Source organism: Schistocerca americana, chromosome 10 (genome assembly GCF_021461395.2).
Source record: "Schistocerca americana isolate TAMUIC-IGC-003095 chromosome 10, iqSchAmer2.1, whole genome shotgun sequence".
Lineage (NCBI taxonomy): Eukaryota > Metazoa > Arthropoda > Insecta > Orthoptera > Acrididae > Schistocerca > Schistocerca americana.
In genome coordinates, this window is record NC_060128.1 from 121,877,820 (window position 1) to 121,894,876 (window position 17,057).

The window sequence follows — 17,057 nt, forward strand, 5'->3', positions numbered from 1 at the left end:
CACACACATCCATGCCCGAGGCAGGATTCGAACCTGCGACCGTAGCAGTCGCGCGGATCCGGACTGAGCGCCTAGAACCGCTAGACCACCACCGAGAAGAGCGTGAAGAGGTTGTCCAAGCCGTGGGGAGAGGTTTCAAGGCCCGAAGCTTGTTGTCAGTAAGTGTAGACCAATCGGCATGCTACGGCGATACAAAGCGCTGACAAATGACCCTGCTAAAATCAGATGAAGGCACACAACAAGAAGCTGTCCGAGGCTGGAGGACCTCAGCCTTGGCCGCGGCATCTGCAGCTTCGTCCCCAGGGATACCGACATGGCCAGGAACCCACATAAAGCTAACCGGAGAACCGTCCTCCGCCACCTGCTGAAGAGAGCGTTGGATCCGGTGCACGAAAGGGTGAACCGGATATGGATCACTGAGGCTCTGGATGGCGCTCAGGGAATCAGAGCAGATGACGTAAGCAGAATGTCGACGGCGGCGGCGGCGGATGTAAAGAACAGCCTGATGGAGGGCAAATAGCTCAGCTGTGAAGACCGAACAATGGCCATGGAGCCGGTATTTGAAACTGTGTGCCCCGACAATAAAAGAACACCCGACACCGTAATTGGTCTTACAGCCATCTGTATAAATGAAGACCGTATTAATGAACTTCGAACGAAGTTCGACAAATCGGGAGCGGTATGCCGAAGCTGGGGTAACCTCCTTTGGGAGCGAGCTGAGGTCAAGGAGAACGCGAACCTGAGCCTGGAGCCAAGGTGGCGATTGGCTCTCGCCCACTCGAAAGGTTGCAGGGAGTGAAAAATCAAGGTGCTGAAGGAGGCGACGAAAGCGAACTCCGGAGGGTAGCAGGGCAGATACATACAACCTGTATTGACAGTCGAGAGTCATAAAAAAAGGAACGATAAGACGGGTGGTCGGGCATTGACAGTAGCCGACAGGCATACCGACAAAGCAGTATATCGCGCCGGTAGGTTAGTGGCAATTCACCGGCTTTAGCATGAAGACTCTCGACGGGACTAGTATAGAACGCTCCGATCGCAAGATGTAACCCCCGATGTTGTACAGAGTTGAAGCGGCGTAAGATGGACGGCCGTACAGAGGAGTATACAAAGCTCCCATAATCCAGCTTTGAGTGGACGATCGACCGATGTATGCGAAGTAGGATCCGCTCCGCACGACGTACCGCTGAGAACACGGAGGACATGGTAGTGAAGTGGTGTATATGTGACAGTCTGTGTTATGGAGCCAGCACAGCAAGGTGTTTCTACGCGGAGACAACGTGACAAAATGACACAAAGAAGCTATGATGTTTGGAAGTTGCGGTGACTATGCCGTCGATTAAGACTCCCCATCAGCTGATTAATCCACGCGGACAGTTGAACACAGCAGCAACTCCTTTCTTCAGGTATGTCGCAATCCGGGCAAGAGTCACTCACTGACGATTAGATCCTGCACATACACTAACGGCTATACACATTTTTACTGGTGTTGAATTTTGGGTTTATTGTTACGACTTTAAAAAGAAAACCAATCGGCTCACAAGGAACGAGTGCAGAATCGGAAAAGGTCAATTATGTCTTCGGTGGCATTCGACGACCCACATGTTATCTACTGTGCAACCGCAATATTGCCTTCTGATGGCAACAGGTAGCGCGACTGGAGGTATCCAGTGGTGAGCACAGCACAGCACGAGGCTACGTAGCGAAGTTGAACTGCTTAGGCGAAGAGTGATTCACGGTTGTTACAATACCAGTGGTGTTGATTCAAAGCAGAGCAACGGCAACGAGAAACGAAGCAAACATTCCACTCTACACTGAAGAGCCAAAGAAGCTGGTATACCCGCCTAATATCGTGTAGGGCCCCCACGAGCAACAAATGGTTCAAATGGCTCTGATCACTATGGGACTTATCATCTGAGGTCATCAGTCCCATAGAACTTAGAACTGCTTAAACCTAACTGACCTAAGGACATCACACACATCCATGCCCGAGGCAGGATTCGAACCTGCGACCGTAGCGGTCGCGCGGTTCCAGACTGTAGCGCCTAGAACCGCTCGGCCACTATGGCCGGCCCACGAGCAACAGAAGTGCCGCAACACGACATGGCATGGACTCGACTAGCATCTGAAGTAGTGCTGGAGGGAACTGACGCCATGAATCCTGCAGGGCTCTCCATAAATCCGTAAGAGTGCGACAGGATGGAGATGTCTTCTGGACAACATGTTGCAAGGCATCCCACATACACTCAATAATGTTTATTTTTGGGAAGTCTGATGGGCAGCGGAAGTGTTTAAACTCAATTCTGGACGTGTGGGCTGGAGCGTTGTCCTGCTGGAATTGCCCATGTCCGTTGGAATGCACAATGGACATGAATGGATACAGGTGATCAGACAGGATACATACGTACGTGTCATCTGTCAGATTCGTATCTAGACGTATCAGGGGTCGCGTATCACCCCAACTGCACACGCCCCACACCATTACAGGTCACCTTGAAAAGTCCCCTGCTGCCATGCAGGATCTATGGGTTGGGTTGTTTGGGGAAGGAGACCAGACAGAGAGGTCATCGGCCTCATCGGATTAGGGAAGGACGAGGGAGGAAGTCGGCCGTGCCCTTTCAAAGGAACTATCCCGGCATTTGCCTGGAGCGATTCAGGGAAATCACGGAAAACCTAAATCAGGATGGCCGGACACGGGATTGAACCGCCGTCCTCCCGAATGCGAGTCCAGTGTCTAACCACTGCGCCACCTCGCTCGGTCAGGGTCTATGGATTCAATAGGTTGTCTTCATACCCGTATACGTCTATCTGCTCAATACAATTTGAAACGACTCTCCTCCGAACAGGCAACATGTTTCCTGTCATCAGCAGTCCAATGTCGGTGTTGACGGGTTCAGGCGAGGCGTAAGGCTTTGTCTCGTGCGGTCATCAAGGGTACACGAGTGGATCTTCAGCTCCGAAAGCCCATATTGATGATGTTTCGTTGAATGGTTCGCACGTTGACACTTGCTGATGATCCAGCACTGAAATCTGCAGCAATTTGCGGAAGGATTGCACTTCTGTCACGTTGAACGATTCTCTTCAATCGTTGATCTCTTTTTTGCAGGATTTTCTTGCGGTCGCAGCGATGTCGGACATTTGATGTTTAACTGAATTCCTGATATTCACGGTTCACACTTGAAATGGACGTACGGGAAAATCCTCACTTCATAGCTACCTCGAGGATACCGTGTCCCATCGCTCCTGCGCCGAATATAACATACGTTCAGACTAACTTAAATCTTGATAACCTGCCACTGTAGCAGAAGGAAGTGATCTAACAACTGTGCCAACACTTGTTGCCTTATATAGGCGTAGCCGACTGCAGCGTGGTATTCTGGCTGTTTACATATCTGTGTATGTGAATATGCATGCCTATACCAATTTCTTTGGAACTTTAGTGTATGTACAACAGTTGCCGAAGATGACAAGGAATTTCGCAGAGTGAGAAAGAAGTGGAAGACGATGTATTAGCGTTTCTGCAAGATGAGTCCGTCGAATGTGTGGACAATGTGCATGAGTAGTACAATGTTGTCGATACGTGGTTAACAATGAAAGTGATACTGAAATGGGTGTGGAGCAGTGTAGTTCATCAGCCTTCTCGGACAGGGAGACGCAGATCCTACTTCAAGTGAAACATACACTACTGGCCATTAAAATTGATACACCACGAAGATGTGCTACAGGCGCGAAATTTAACCGACAGGAAAAAGAGGCTGTGTGTGATATGCAAATGATTAGCTTTTCAGAGCCTTCACACAAGGTTGGTGCCGGTGGCGACACCTACAACGTGCTGACATGAGGAAAGTTTCCAAACGATTTCTCATACACAAACAGCAGTTGACCAGCGTTACCTGGTGTTACGTTGTTGTGATGCCTCGTGTAATGAGGAGAAATGCGTACCATCATGTTTCCGCCATGATAAAGGTCGGATTGTAGCCTATCGAGATTGTGGTTTATCGTATCGCGACATTGCTGCTCGCGTTGGTCGAGATCTAATGACTGTTAGCAGAATATGGAATCGGTGGGTTCAGGAGGGTAATACGGAACGCCGTGCTGGATCCCAACGGCCTCGTATCACTAGCAGTCGAGATGACAGACATCTTGTCCGCATGGCTGTAGCGGATCGTGCAGCCACGTCTCGATCCCTGAGTCAATAGATGGGGACGTTTGCAAGACAGCAACCATCTGCACGAACAGTTCGATGACGTTGGCAGCAGCATGGACTATCAGCTCGGAGACCATGGCTGCGGTTACCCTTGACGCTGCATCACAGACAGGAGCGCCTGCGATGGTGTACTCAACGACGAACTTGGGTGCACGAATGGCAAAACGTCGTTTTTTCGGATGTATCCAAGTTCTGTTTACAGCATCGTGATGGTCGCATCCGTGTTTGGTGACATCGCGGTGAACGCACATTAGAGGCGTGTATTCGTCGTCGCCATACTGGCGTATCACCCGGCGTGATGGTATGGTGTGCCATCGGTTACACGTCTCGGTCACCTCTTGTTCGGATTGACGGCACTTTGAACAGTGGATGTTACATTTCAGATATGTTACGACCCGTGGCTCTACCCTTGATTCGATCCCTGCGAAACCCTACATTTCAGCAGGATAATGCACGACCGCATGTTGCAGGTCCTGTGCGGGCCTATCTGGATACAGAAAATGTTCTACTGCTGCCCTGGCCAGCACATTCTCCAGATGTCTCACCAATTAAACGTCTGGTCAATGGTGACCGAGCAACTGGCTCGTCACAATACGCCAGTCACTACGCTTGATGAATTGTGGTATCGTGTTGAACCTGCATGGGCAGGTGTACTTGTACACGCCATCCAAGCTCTGTTTGACTCAATGCCCAGGTACATCAAGGCCGTTATTACGGCCAGACGTGGTTGTTCTGGGTACTGATTTCTCAGGATCTATACACCCAAATTACTTGAATGTAATCACATGTCAGTTCTAGTATAATAAAAAAAAAATGGTTCAAATGGCTCTGAGCACTATGGGACTAAACATCTGTGGTCATCAGTCCCCTAGAACTTAGAACTACTTAAATCTAACTAACCTAAGGACATCACACACACCCATGCCCGAGGCAGGATTCGAACCTGCGACCGTAGCAGTCGCGCGGTTCCGGACTGAGCGCCTAGAACCGCTAGACCACCGCGTTCGGCTCTAGTATAATACATTTGTCAAATGAATACCCGTTTATCATATGCGTTTCTTCTTGGTGTAGCAAATTTAATGGCCAGTAGTGTAGTAGAGGATAATCGTTGTCTAAGTGTGGATACTAAACATAATTACCTACATGGTAGATCATCCGGAGCACAGTAAAAGAAAAATTATGAACATATTTCAATCAAGACCGCATCAATATGAGCGAATAAGTGCATAAGAGCTTTTTGCTCGTTTCCAAGGTGCTGGATACAATTTACGGTGACGCACTACGTTATGCACATCAAACAGCGCGCGACTTAGATTACAGTGATTTCAAATGAAGCGGTGGAAGGCTGCATAACTTCAAACAATGCTACAGAATTGGAAGGCGTAAGATAACGAAATTTCAAACAAAGCGTCAGTTTCAAACTCCACGACGCACACTGCGGAATTGGACCGAAAATCTGTAGATCAGATAACAAACTTATCCCATCGTTCATTAAGGAATTTGTTTTCAACTCCGACCAATCGGGATTCCAAGAGGAAATGTATATGAAAGGATCCCGGGAAATTACAGGTACTAAGAGAGTTGTATCAAGCTCAACTGACATCAGTGCCTAAACACATTCGTATACAATTATGCCGACAATGTGGATGGTACATTGGATGGAAAGTTATTTATTGTGTTGCGACGAGGTGGAAGAGCTCGGCCCCCCACAATTCTTTCTCGTATGTGTGATCTTTCAAGGCCAGTAGGGAACATTTAAGTCACAGCAAGCAAAAGTAGAAAAATGGACGTAAGAGGCATGACCACTACTTTTGGTCACCAGCTGGTCGAAAGATCTTTTTTCGTTTGAGTCGTGCTCTGCGTATAGAAATCGCACTCGTTTGGAGAAAAATAGCCCTCCTGAAAAATGTAGGACGATGCAATACATTCCACCTGGAACCACTGGACATATTACCCCTCTGGATGTTCGTTTCTTTCGTGCCTATAAAACATTTTGCTATACTGAAACTTCCTGGCAGATTAAAACTGTGTGCCCGACCGAGACTCGAACTCGGGACCTATGCCTTTCGCGGGCAAGTGCCCTACCATCTACCATCTACCGAAGCACGACTGACGCCCGGTGGCTAAGCCATGTCTCCGCTATATCCTTTCTTTCAGGAGTGCTAGTTCTGCAAGGTTCGCAGGAGAGCTTCTGTAAAGTTTGGAAGGTAGTAGACGAGATACTGGCAGAAGTAAAGCTGTGAGGACCAGGCGTGAGTCGTGCTTCGGTAGCTCAGATGGTAGAGCACTTGCCCGCGAAAGGCAAAGGTCCCGAGTTCGAGTCTCGGTCGGGCACACAGTTTTAATCTGCCAGGAAGTTTCATATCAGCGCACACTCCGCTGCAGAGTGAAAATCTCATTCTGGATTTTGCTATACTGTCTGCAGCTATTCGTTAAAAGACAGCCAGTTTCACGATAAGCTCCACAACGGACTGTTTCACATTCAGTTGTATGCCATCACATTCGATCATTTCTTATCACCTCGTTACGACACTGTGATTATATATCAATCCTTTAAGAGTGGATACCTAACAGAATGTGCTACATGGTTTTTAGGGAGCTAACTTTCGATCTTTATGGTGTGAACCGTTTTGATCACTGTGGTTTGCCATTTTTAATTGGGTGTTCATGGTGCAGGTTAACTGATTGTTTTAAACATTTCTTGAATGTCGACGATATCCGTTTTGTGAAGTGTAATGCGAACATCCCATAGAAAGTTGATTTCTGCACATTCCTGACAATCATTTTCTGTTGCCCTCCTGATACACAAGTTGTGTTAATATCAGCTAAAATTTCTCTTGCCCTAATGTTAACACAACACTTTCAAAAAAGCTTTACCTAAAACTTAACGTGCGAACTCACGCTCAAGGGCCGCGCGGGGTAGCCGCGAGGTCTAGGGCGTCTTGTCACGGTACGGGCGGCTCCCCCCCCCCCCCCCATCGGAGGTTCGGGTCCTCCCTCGGGCATGGGTGTGTGTTGTTCTTAACGTAAGTTAGATTAAGTAGTGCGTAAGCTTAGGGACCGATGACCTTAGCAGTTTGGTCCCATAAGACCTTACAACAAATTTCCAAATTTTTCACGCACAGGGGGCCCCTTGAGAGATTTTTCTGACCCCAGTGTTATGCAGCGTTACGTAGCTGCGAGTAGTGCCCCATTCCTTGCAGAAACATTGTTGAGTCAATGTTGATGCACCAACGAATCGAGCAACTTGATTCACGCTGTAATGACGGGTACGTCTAGATAAGAGCGCTTTTTTCAGCCATTTTGACGCATCTCCAAGTCGTCCCACCTTACTTGACCGATTCCGTACAGCCGACTGAAACATTCACACCACTTCACTACGAGAACTTTCATCAATGGTAGATGGCCACATGACCTCCTAATAACTGTTCTATACTGCCCATAGCGCTCCAAAGCCACCAATCGACCCTGTTAAGCGGCAATGACTAATAAAGAGTTTCTCAAAGAGCACGTTACTACTTCAGTGTCTTAGATATTCTCACTGTGTGTGGGTTAAGTGACAAGCTCAACAAAGTTTCGGTTGTGTGTGTTGCATAATGTGAGTGAAATATAACGACAACGGTTCGAGAAGAGGCTCAATGTGTGGAATATTCAGACCAAATCGGACTCGCAGGTTCAGAGGAACTTCGAAACACGGTACAGGAAGAACCGGCTCTCGCCTACATCTGTATGCTGGTGGTACAGGAATCCTACGCAGACAAGTAGTGTTAGTGTGAAGTACCATTCAGGACGACCTGGAACAAGTGAAGTCTACACAGAACGCGTACTGCTGGCTTTTCTATGTTCATAACAGAACTACGTTCGTATGGGGTAGGAGGGGTGGCAAACACCTAGGGCGACCGTGCACCAAGTCCTTCGCAAACGCTCACAGATGTATCCATACCGATTATAACTGCTGCTCGCAATGAAATCAGACGACGTATGTAGTTCCCTGTGGCCCATCTTTACCGTCTAGAGGAGGATAGAAACTTTCTAAACAATATACAGTAGTATTTACTGACGAACCGACATTCCACTAGTTTACTAGCTATTTTTGGGAGACAACCAATACGCACATTGTGATGGAAGAGATGCGTCAGAGCCCGAAAGTGAATGTGTGGTGTCGTGTGATACTCGAATGCATTGTGGGACCATTTTTGCTTGTGAGGAAACAGTAAATCCTACCAATTACCTTGATGTGCTGCAACAGTTTGTGTTGTGACTTGGCAAGACAGCCAAGCCACTATGAGATAGCCGAAAGGCACGCGTTTAAGCTCACGCAGGCTGGCGTGAGGTCTGGAACAGTTAAAGGAGTTGAGTCTAGCAAAAAAAGTACGTAGCTTCTGGAATACTTAACTTTAATCCATAATTGGTAAGCCCGCATCTCGTGGTCGTGCGGTAGCGTTCTCGCTTCCCACGCACGGGTTCCCGGGTTCGATTCCCGTCGGGGTCAGGGATTTTCTCTGCCTCGTGATGGCTGGGTGTTGTGTGCTGTCCTTAAGTTAGTTAGGTTTAAGTAGTTCTAAGTTCCAGGGGACTGATGACCATAGATGTTAAGTCCTATAGTGCTCAGAGCCATTTGAACCATTTGAACCATAATTGGTAAACATCGGTCTGACGGTACATGCATCACAAGATAAATAGCAAATGATAATGGCACCTTGCTAGGTCGTAGCAAATGACGTAGCTGAAGGCTATGCTAACTATCGTCTCGGCAAATGAGAGCGTAATTTGTCAGTGAACCATCGCTAGCAAAGTCGGCTGTACAACTGGGGCGAGTGCTAGGACGTCTCTCTAGACCTGCCGTGTGGCGGCGCTCGGTCTGCAATCACTGATAGTGGCGACACGCGGGTCCGACGTATACTACCGGACCGCGGCCGATTTAAAGGCTACCACCTAGCAAGTGTGGTGTCTGGCGGTGACACCACAGTTTGCATCCCTACAACTGGTCCCCAGCCAAGATACAGTCGTTTTATATCAAGGTGGTACACGGCCAGACTGGGCTCAGACTATGCGAGATAGACCAGGTGTTTCCAAATCGCTGGATTGGCAGGAGTGGTGAAATTCTCCAGCCTCGTCCGTCGCCTGACATCACAACGACTGAGTCCGCAGCTCGTGGTCTTGCGGTAGCGTTCTCGCTTCCTGAGCACGTGGTCCCGGGTTCGATTCCCGGCGGGGTCAGGGATTTTCTCTACCTCGTGATGACTGGGTGTTGTGTGTTCATCATCATTTCATCATCACTGACGCGAAAAGTCGCCGAAGTGGCGTCAACTAAAACGGACTTGGATCACGGCGGCCGAATTTCCCCACACGGGGCCTCCCGGCCAACAATGCCATACGATCATTTCATTTCACAGCGATGGACTTCCTTCTAGCCGACCGGAGTGGCCGAGCAGTTCTAGGCGCTTCAGTCGGGAACCGCGCGACCACTACGGTCGCAGGTTCGAATCCTGCCTCGGGCATGGATGTGTTTGATGTCCTTAGTCTAGGGGACTGATGACCTCAGCAGTTACGTCCCTTAGTGCTCAGAGCCATTTCAACTTCCTTCTATGGCGGTACGTCAAGGACACACTCTGCCAAACGCCTGTCAGCCACACAAATAAAATAAAAAAGCCAATCGTTGCTGCCACTGCCACAGCCGATGCAGGTAAGTTGCGGCGAGTGTGGATAGACCTCTAATGCAAACTGGATATTACGTGTGGCACCAAATCCGCACATGGTGAAATTGATTGAAAGGCTCAAAAACTTTCTGAGACAGCGTATCACGTAAGCCAAACACGGTGTGAATTTCTTAATTAGTTTGGATGATATAACACGTTACTGTTGTGCCGTACCTTTTGCGTCGCCCTGCATTTTGCGCGGTGAGTTAATTTTACGGGAGAATGGAAGTGACGATGGTGTTATTGACACACAAGGAAGAACAATAGTGCGTCCAGGACTGGGTTTACAGCTGTACTGACCTCCAAGCTGGCTACGCGGTCTGTGGGGGAAGGACGAGGCGTCGACGTCCGCGTCGTGAGTTCCCCTGCTGACGGGCCGGACTGCCGGGCCTAACTGCCCCGTAATTCGCTTCGGAGCTCCCCTCGGGCTGTTAGGCGGCCCGACGTGTTTGCGCGGACGCGATCGGCCGCTGTTTGTGTACACAGGGCTCCTTGTTTTGCGGCTGTTCTCAACCTCTACTATATAACCCGACCGCATCTGCGCTCTGCATTAACTCATGCCACGGACTCGCCGGCTGGACGCCGCGCCACGCACACCCTGTCTGTCCTGAGGCCCGCTTCACATGGGGGACTCTCTTGTCGTTGCCATCAAATCTTCGAAGGAAGCACTTGATAATTCGTGACATCCACAAATAGGTGTCGCCGGTACGCCAATATCGATAATTTTTGGAGGTGCCTACGGGGCCTGAATATGGCTTACTGAAAGGCCGAAACTCATCGCGAAAATAAAATAAAACAACTTCTCACTTTGCACCGCTGTGTGTCGAGTTTCTTCGCTAAATATTTGACCAGCCACTGCCCCCCGTACACAATGGATCAACAGAGAATTTGTCTCAATCCGCTAATCGTGGGTAGTGTGACGTCCCTTTAAAAAAAAAAAAAAAAAAATGGTTCAAATGGCTCTGAGCACTATGGGACTTAACATCTATGGTCATCAGTCCCCTAGAACGTAGAACTGCTTAAACCTAACTAACCTAAGGACATCACACAGCACCCAGTCATCACGAGGCAGAGAAAATCGCTGACCCCGCCGGGAATCGAACCCGGGAACCCGGGCGCGGGAACCAAGAACGACGTCCCTTCTCTCCTCCTTCTCCCGCCCCGAGGAGACGCGACTTTTATTTATTTATTTATTTATTTACACGTCACGTTCTGTAGGACCAAATTGGGGAGCAAAATCTCCAAGCTCATGGAACGTGTCAGTACATGAACTTACAACATAAAAGTAATAACAGATAAAAACAAATGTTCATGAACCTGAAAAAAAGTCATTCCATAAGTTTAAGTAAACGCTATCAGCAATACAATAAGAATCAGCTTAATTTTTCAAGTAACTCCTCGACAGAATAGACGGAGTGACCCATGAGGAAGTTCTTCAGTTTCTATTTGAAAGCGCGTGAATTACTGCTAAGATTTTTGAATTCGAATGGCAGCTTATTGAAAATGGATGCTGCAGTATACTGCACACCTTTTTGCGCAAGAGTTAAGGAAGGCCGATCCAAATGGAGGTTTGATATCTGCCGAGTATTAACTGAGTGAAAGCAGCTTATTCTTGGGAATAAAATAATATTGGTAACAAGAAACGACAATAAGGTTCAAATGGTTCAAATGGCTCTGAGCACTATGGGACTCAACTGCTGAGGTCATTAGTCCCCTAGAACTTAGAACTAGTTAAACCTAACTAACCTAAGGACATCACAAACATCCATGCCCGAGGCAGGATTCGAACCTGCGACCGTAGCGGTTTTGCGGTTCCAGACTGCAGCGCCTTTAACCGCTCGGCCACTGCGGCCGGCGACAATAAGGAGTATACATATTGAGAGGCCAATGTCAAAATACCCAGACTCGTGAACAGAGGTCGACAAAAGGTTCGTGAACTCACACCACTTATTTCCCGAACCGCCCGTTTCTGAGCCAAAAATATCCTTCTATAATGGGAAGAGTTACCCCAAAACATAATACCATACGACGTAAGTGAATGAAAATAAGCAAAGTAGACTAATTTACGTGTCGAAGTATCACTCACTTTTGATACCGTTCAAATAGTAAAAATGGCAGTATTAAGTCTTTGAACAAGATCCTGAACGTGGGTATTTCCGCGACAGCTTACTAGCTATCTGAACACCTAGAAATTTGAGCTGTTCAGTTTCACTAATCATATGCCCGTTCTGTGAGATTAAAACGTCAGGTTTTGTTGAATTGTGTGTTATAAACTGTAAAAACTGAGTCTTACTGTGATTTAACGGCTCATAACGATGTTCGTCCCCGTCGGTGGGACGTGGAACAGCACCTGTAACTCTCGCAACAACACAGCTCCTCGCGTGGTTTATAAATATTCTGCTACCTGTCCGCAATAGTCTTTTCAGCTTGTGCGAACTGGTAAACTGGCATCGTTTATTTTTATTTTATGCCCGGTTAGTTCCGTGATGAAATAAAATCTTAATTCTTTATTTCATCATTAAGATCGTTTTTCACATCATACATAGCGAGGATGAAATGTTACTGTCTACTATTACGTTGCTATGCCGTTGCTACGTCCAGTTATTAACAACGGTCCGACGTAACTCCAGAGATAACATATGCTGCAGTAATTTTTTTTAATACGTCGTAATACTGGTTTAAACTAATCACTTTTCACTGGCCATTATTCACGTACTCACTTAGTCACTTAAAATGTTTAAAGAGTCAATCAAATTGCATTAATACACATTGTATTGTCCGTTTAATGAGTTAGGCATCACGTAAGATTTATCTTCTGACTCAGATTTTATTGTTATTTCTGTAATTAATTGTTTGTCCCTACAACAGACGCACACCGATTTGTCATTCAACATTAACTTCTGTTCAGTTCAGTGATCGTGATGCTGACGACAACTTTTGACTAATCGGCGTACTTGTCTTTCTTCGTGTCTTCTTTTTATTGTGTCCTACTCAAGACCACGAATTGTTTTTCTGTCATTGGCCATTGCTCTCAAGGTTTGTAACTGTTCATCAGTACAAAGGCTAAGTCCGATAAACCAATATCACTCAATCGAAGTCTAAAACTCGTCTTACTATACCGTCGCATTAACTTTCTTCAGTCGAATGACTGACCAATACTTTTATCTCTATCTCTCTTCCAAAACTGAAACAATCTAATAGCGTTTCCATCCAGACAACTATCGCAAAAGTATTCTTGAGCGACTCAAGCGCAGCTAACTAACTGACTAACTAACTGAACATATCCATATCTAAGCTGCATTTTAGTCGCATCGAATTTCCTTTTCGAAGCGGGTACAACTCTCTTCCATGGTAAATGTTATCTTTGACTGAATTACTTTCTTGGATTTAACATTCGTTAATATGATTTTGAATTTAATCTATAGATGTTTGATAAAGAATCTGTGATAATCCTTTCCTTTTATCTCCCCTTTTCGTATGCTATTCTCAGAATTTGAAAGATATAGGTGTTAATCAAAATATTACCAGTGTAGATTTTATCGTCAATAGTTGCCGTCACTGTCAAGATGACTCACTCCCCTACCTTAAGTTTCCACAAAGTTTGTTCAAAATGGCTCTGAGCACTACGGGACTTAACATCTGAGGTCATCAGTCGCCTAGAACTTAGAACTACTTAAACCTAACTAACCTAAGGACATCACACACATCCATGCCCGAGGCAGGATTCGAACCTGCGATCGTAGCGGTCGCGCGTTTCCAGATTGAAGCCCCTAGAACCGCTCGGCCACCACGGCCGGCACAAAGTTCGTTAATTTGGTTTTCTCTCCTTGCGGCGTTACAGTAGGGACACAGAAAACAGTATCGATAGTTCTTTATATCCATGACTTTCTTTCTTTTCGACAGGGATACTTTATTACTTTCCAATTTGTATTTTCACTCGTAACACTGATTTAAAGCATTTATCGTCTCGAATGAGCCCAGTAATGATTTCTCATATTTCTGTTAGTATCCACAATTGCGGTCGCATGACTCAGTCACAGTTAGAGATGAGCAAAACCGCCCAGTTAAAATTGTTACTTGTGTTTTAATTCTGAACAACCGGTGTTTTTCGGTATATATTTGATCTCGCTTATAACAGCTCTTTCAGTAACAACCGAGTAAAAAATCGCTATGTCAGTTTATTATGGCAGTGATGGTAAATATTTTTGTTAAACGTACATAATTATCATTCGTAAAATTTCGAGTGTTTAGAAACACTGACTTATCACACAAAGTAAGAAATGCTGTGGGTGGTATTTTGATAAGAATGCTGGCAGCTAGAAACAAGCAATAGACACATGAAATGTAAGTAGTTGATTTTCTGTATGTGCCTGTATAATATGCTCTTATCCGCATGGGTCCAGTAGTGCTCGTGCAAGGCTCCATAACGGCCAAGGAGTATCGTACACTGGTTGGAGACTACATACATCCCTTCATCACGATCATGTCCCCCGACGGCAGTGGCACTTTTCAACAAGATAATGCGCCCTGTCACAAGACCAGGAGTGTGATGGAGTGGTTCGAGGAACACAATGGCGAGTTCCTATTGATGTGTTGATCCCCCAGCTCGCCAGATCTGAATACGATCGAACACATTTGGGATGTGATTGAACATGGCGTAGCCGCTTGGAGTGGCCGCGCGGTTTGAGGCGCTATGCCACGGACTGCGTGGCCCTCCCCCACCGGGGGTTCGACTCCTCCCTCTGGCATGGGTGTGCGTGTTGTCCTCACCATAAGTTAGTTTAAGCAGTGTGTAAGTCTAGGGACAGATGACCTCAGCTGTTTGGTCCCTTAGGAACTCACACACATTTTGAACATAGCGTCAGAGCGCATCTTCCCCCATTTTATGGGAATTAGGTCCTTTTGTGTGCAGATGTGGTGCCGCTCCCTCCAGCGACCTACCAAGGCCTCACTGGTTCCATGCCGCTGTTATCCGTGCCAAAGGTGGACATACCTGCTGTTAGGTAGATGGTGATAATGTTGTGGCTGGTAAGTGTAAGTTATTTCCTGTGGTCCTTAGTTGGCCAAACCAATAATAGATGGCCCGAGTGGCTGAGCGGTTCTAGGCCCCTACAGTCTGGAATTGCGCGACCGTTACGGTCGCAGGTTCGAATCCTGCCTCGGGCATGGATGTGTGTGATGTCCTTAGGTTAGTTAGGTTTAAGTAGTTCTAAGTTCTAGGGGACTGATGACCACAGCAGTTAAGTCCCATAGTGCTCAGAGCCATTTGAACCAAACCAATAATAGCAACAACAATACTAATATAATAAAGGTGTATAAGACACGAAAACACAAAATCAGTTGCTATATCATGAGTGAACGTGACAATAATGGAGTGACTTGTAGTATTAGCAAACGGCGCCACACTCCCACCGTTCTCACCATTCTACGCCTCCACTGTGTGGAGCGTATCTAACGGATAGAGATTACAGTTTGCACAAGCAGCATTCATTGACGTCACCGATCAACTCGTGACGTGGTTGTTGGCTCATTTACCACTGGTTCGTGATGAGCAACGACTGCAAGTAGTCGAAACTGATCAGGAAGTTGATCACGTAAAAACTATTTAAAACACCGATCACTGATTCTCTCTCTCTCTCTCTCTCTCTCTCTCTCTCTTTCCTTTAACCCTTATTTCTACCTCACACACAATCAGACTGACACCATGTTCCACGTTTCTCACACGCTATATTTGTGCGTCGTCTGTTTGACAGTGCGCTGACCAGTTTACACGCGGAGGACGTTACTGATGGCCCTGGTATCACCAGCCCTGATATTTCACCAGTGAAGGCGAGTAATGCTTTCCGTTCTCACAATTTCTGTGCTGCAATGTTCCGTATACTTTCATCACTTCTGGGAACTACATATACAGGGTGATACAAAAAGGTACGGCCAAACTTTCAGGAAACATTCCTCACACACAAAGAAAGAAAATATGTTATGTGGACATGTGTCCGGAAACGCTTACTTTCCATGTTAGAGCTCATTTTATTACTTCTCTTCAAATCACATTAATCATGGAATGGAAACACACAGCAACAGAAAGTACCAGCGTGACTTCACTTTGTTACAGGAAATGTTCAAAATGTCCTCCGTTAGCCAGGATACATGCATCCACCCTCTGTCGCATGGAATCCCTGATGCACTGACGCAGCCCTCGAGAATGGCATATTGTATCACAGCCGTCCACAATACGAGCACGAAAAGTCTCTACATTTGGTACCGGGGTTGCGTAGGCAAGAGCTTTCAAATGCCCCCATAAATGAAAGTCAAGAGGGTTGAGGTCAGGAGAGCGTGGAGGCCATGGAATTGGTCCGCCTCTATCAATCCATCGGTCACCGAATCTGTTGTTGAGAAGCGTACGAACACTTCGACTGAAATGTGCAGGAGCTCCACTTGTAGTGTCGTACTTGTAAAGGCACATGTTCTAGCAGCACAGGTGGAGTATCCCGTATGAAATCCTGATAACGTGCTCCACTGAGCGTAGGTGGAAGTAACTAAAATGAGCTCTAACATGGAAAGTAAGCGTTTCCGGACACATGTCCACATAACATCTTTTCTTTATTTGTGTGTGAGGAATGTTTCCTGAAAGTTTGACCGTACCTTTTTGTAACACCCTGTATGTGTCCCTAGAAGATGTGTAAGCAATAGCATATCGTCTGCGACAGAGCAGGTATAATATATAGACTGGATGAACCTCTTTAATGAAGTCATGTGTTGGTATCAAAAGAAATTTGTAACTAGATTCGAGATTTTTCGGTAGCGACGACGCAGTATGTCATCTTGTATGGAGAGTCATCGACATGTGTAGAAATAACTTCAGGTGTGCCCTACGGCGCCAGGTAGACAATATTAGTAATAACATTACACTTTTTTGTGATTAAAATTCACGGTGGAAGGCTAATATTCGCTAATGACATTGCTGTCCTCAGTGAAAGTGAAGGGGATTTACAGAACGTGCAGAACGAAATGAACAGTCTAATGAGTACTGAATATGGACTGAGAGTAGGCCGAAGAAGGTAAACAAGAGTAGGACAAATGTAAATAGCGAGAAACTTAACATCAAAATTGGTGACTACAATGTAGACGACGCGAAGCAGTTCTGCTGCCAT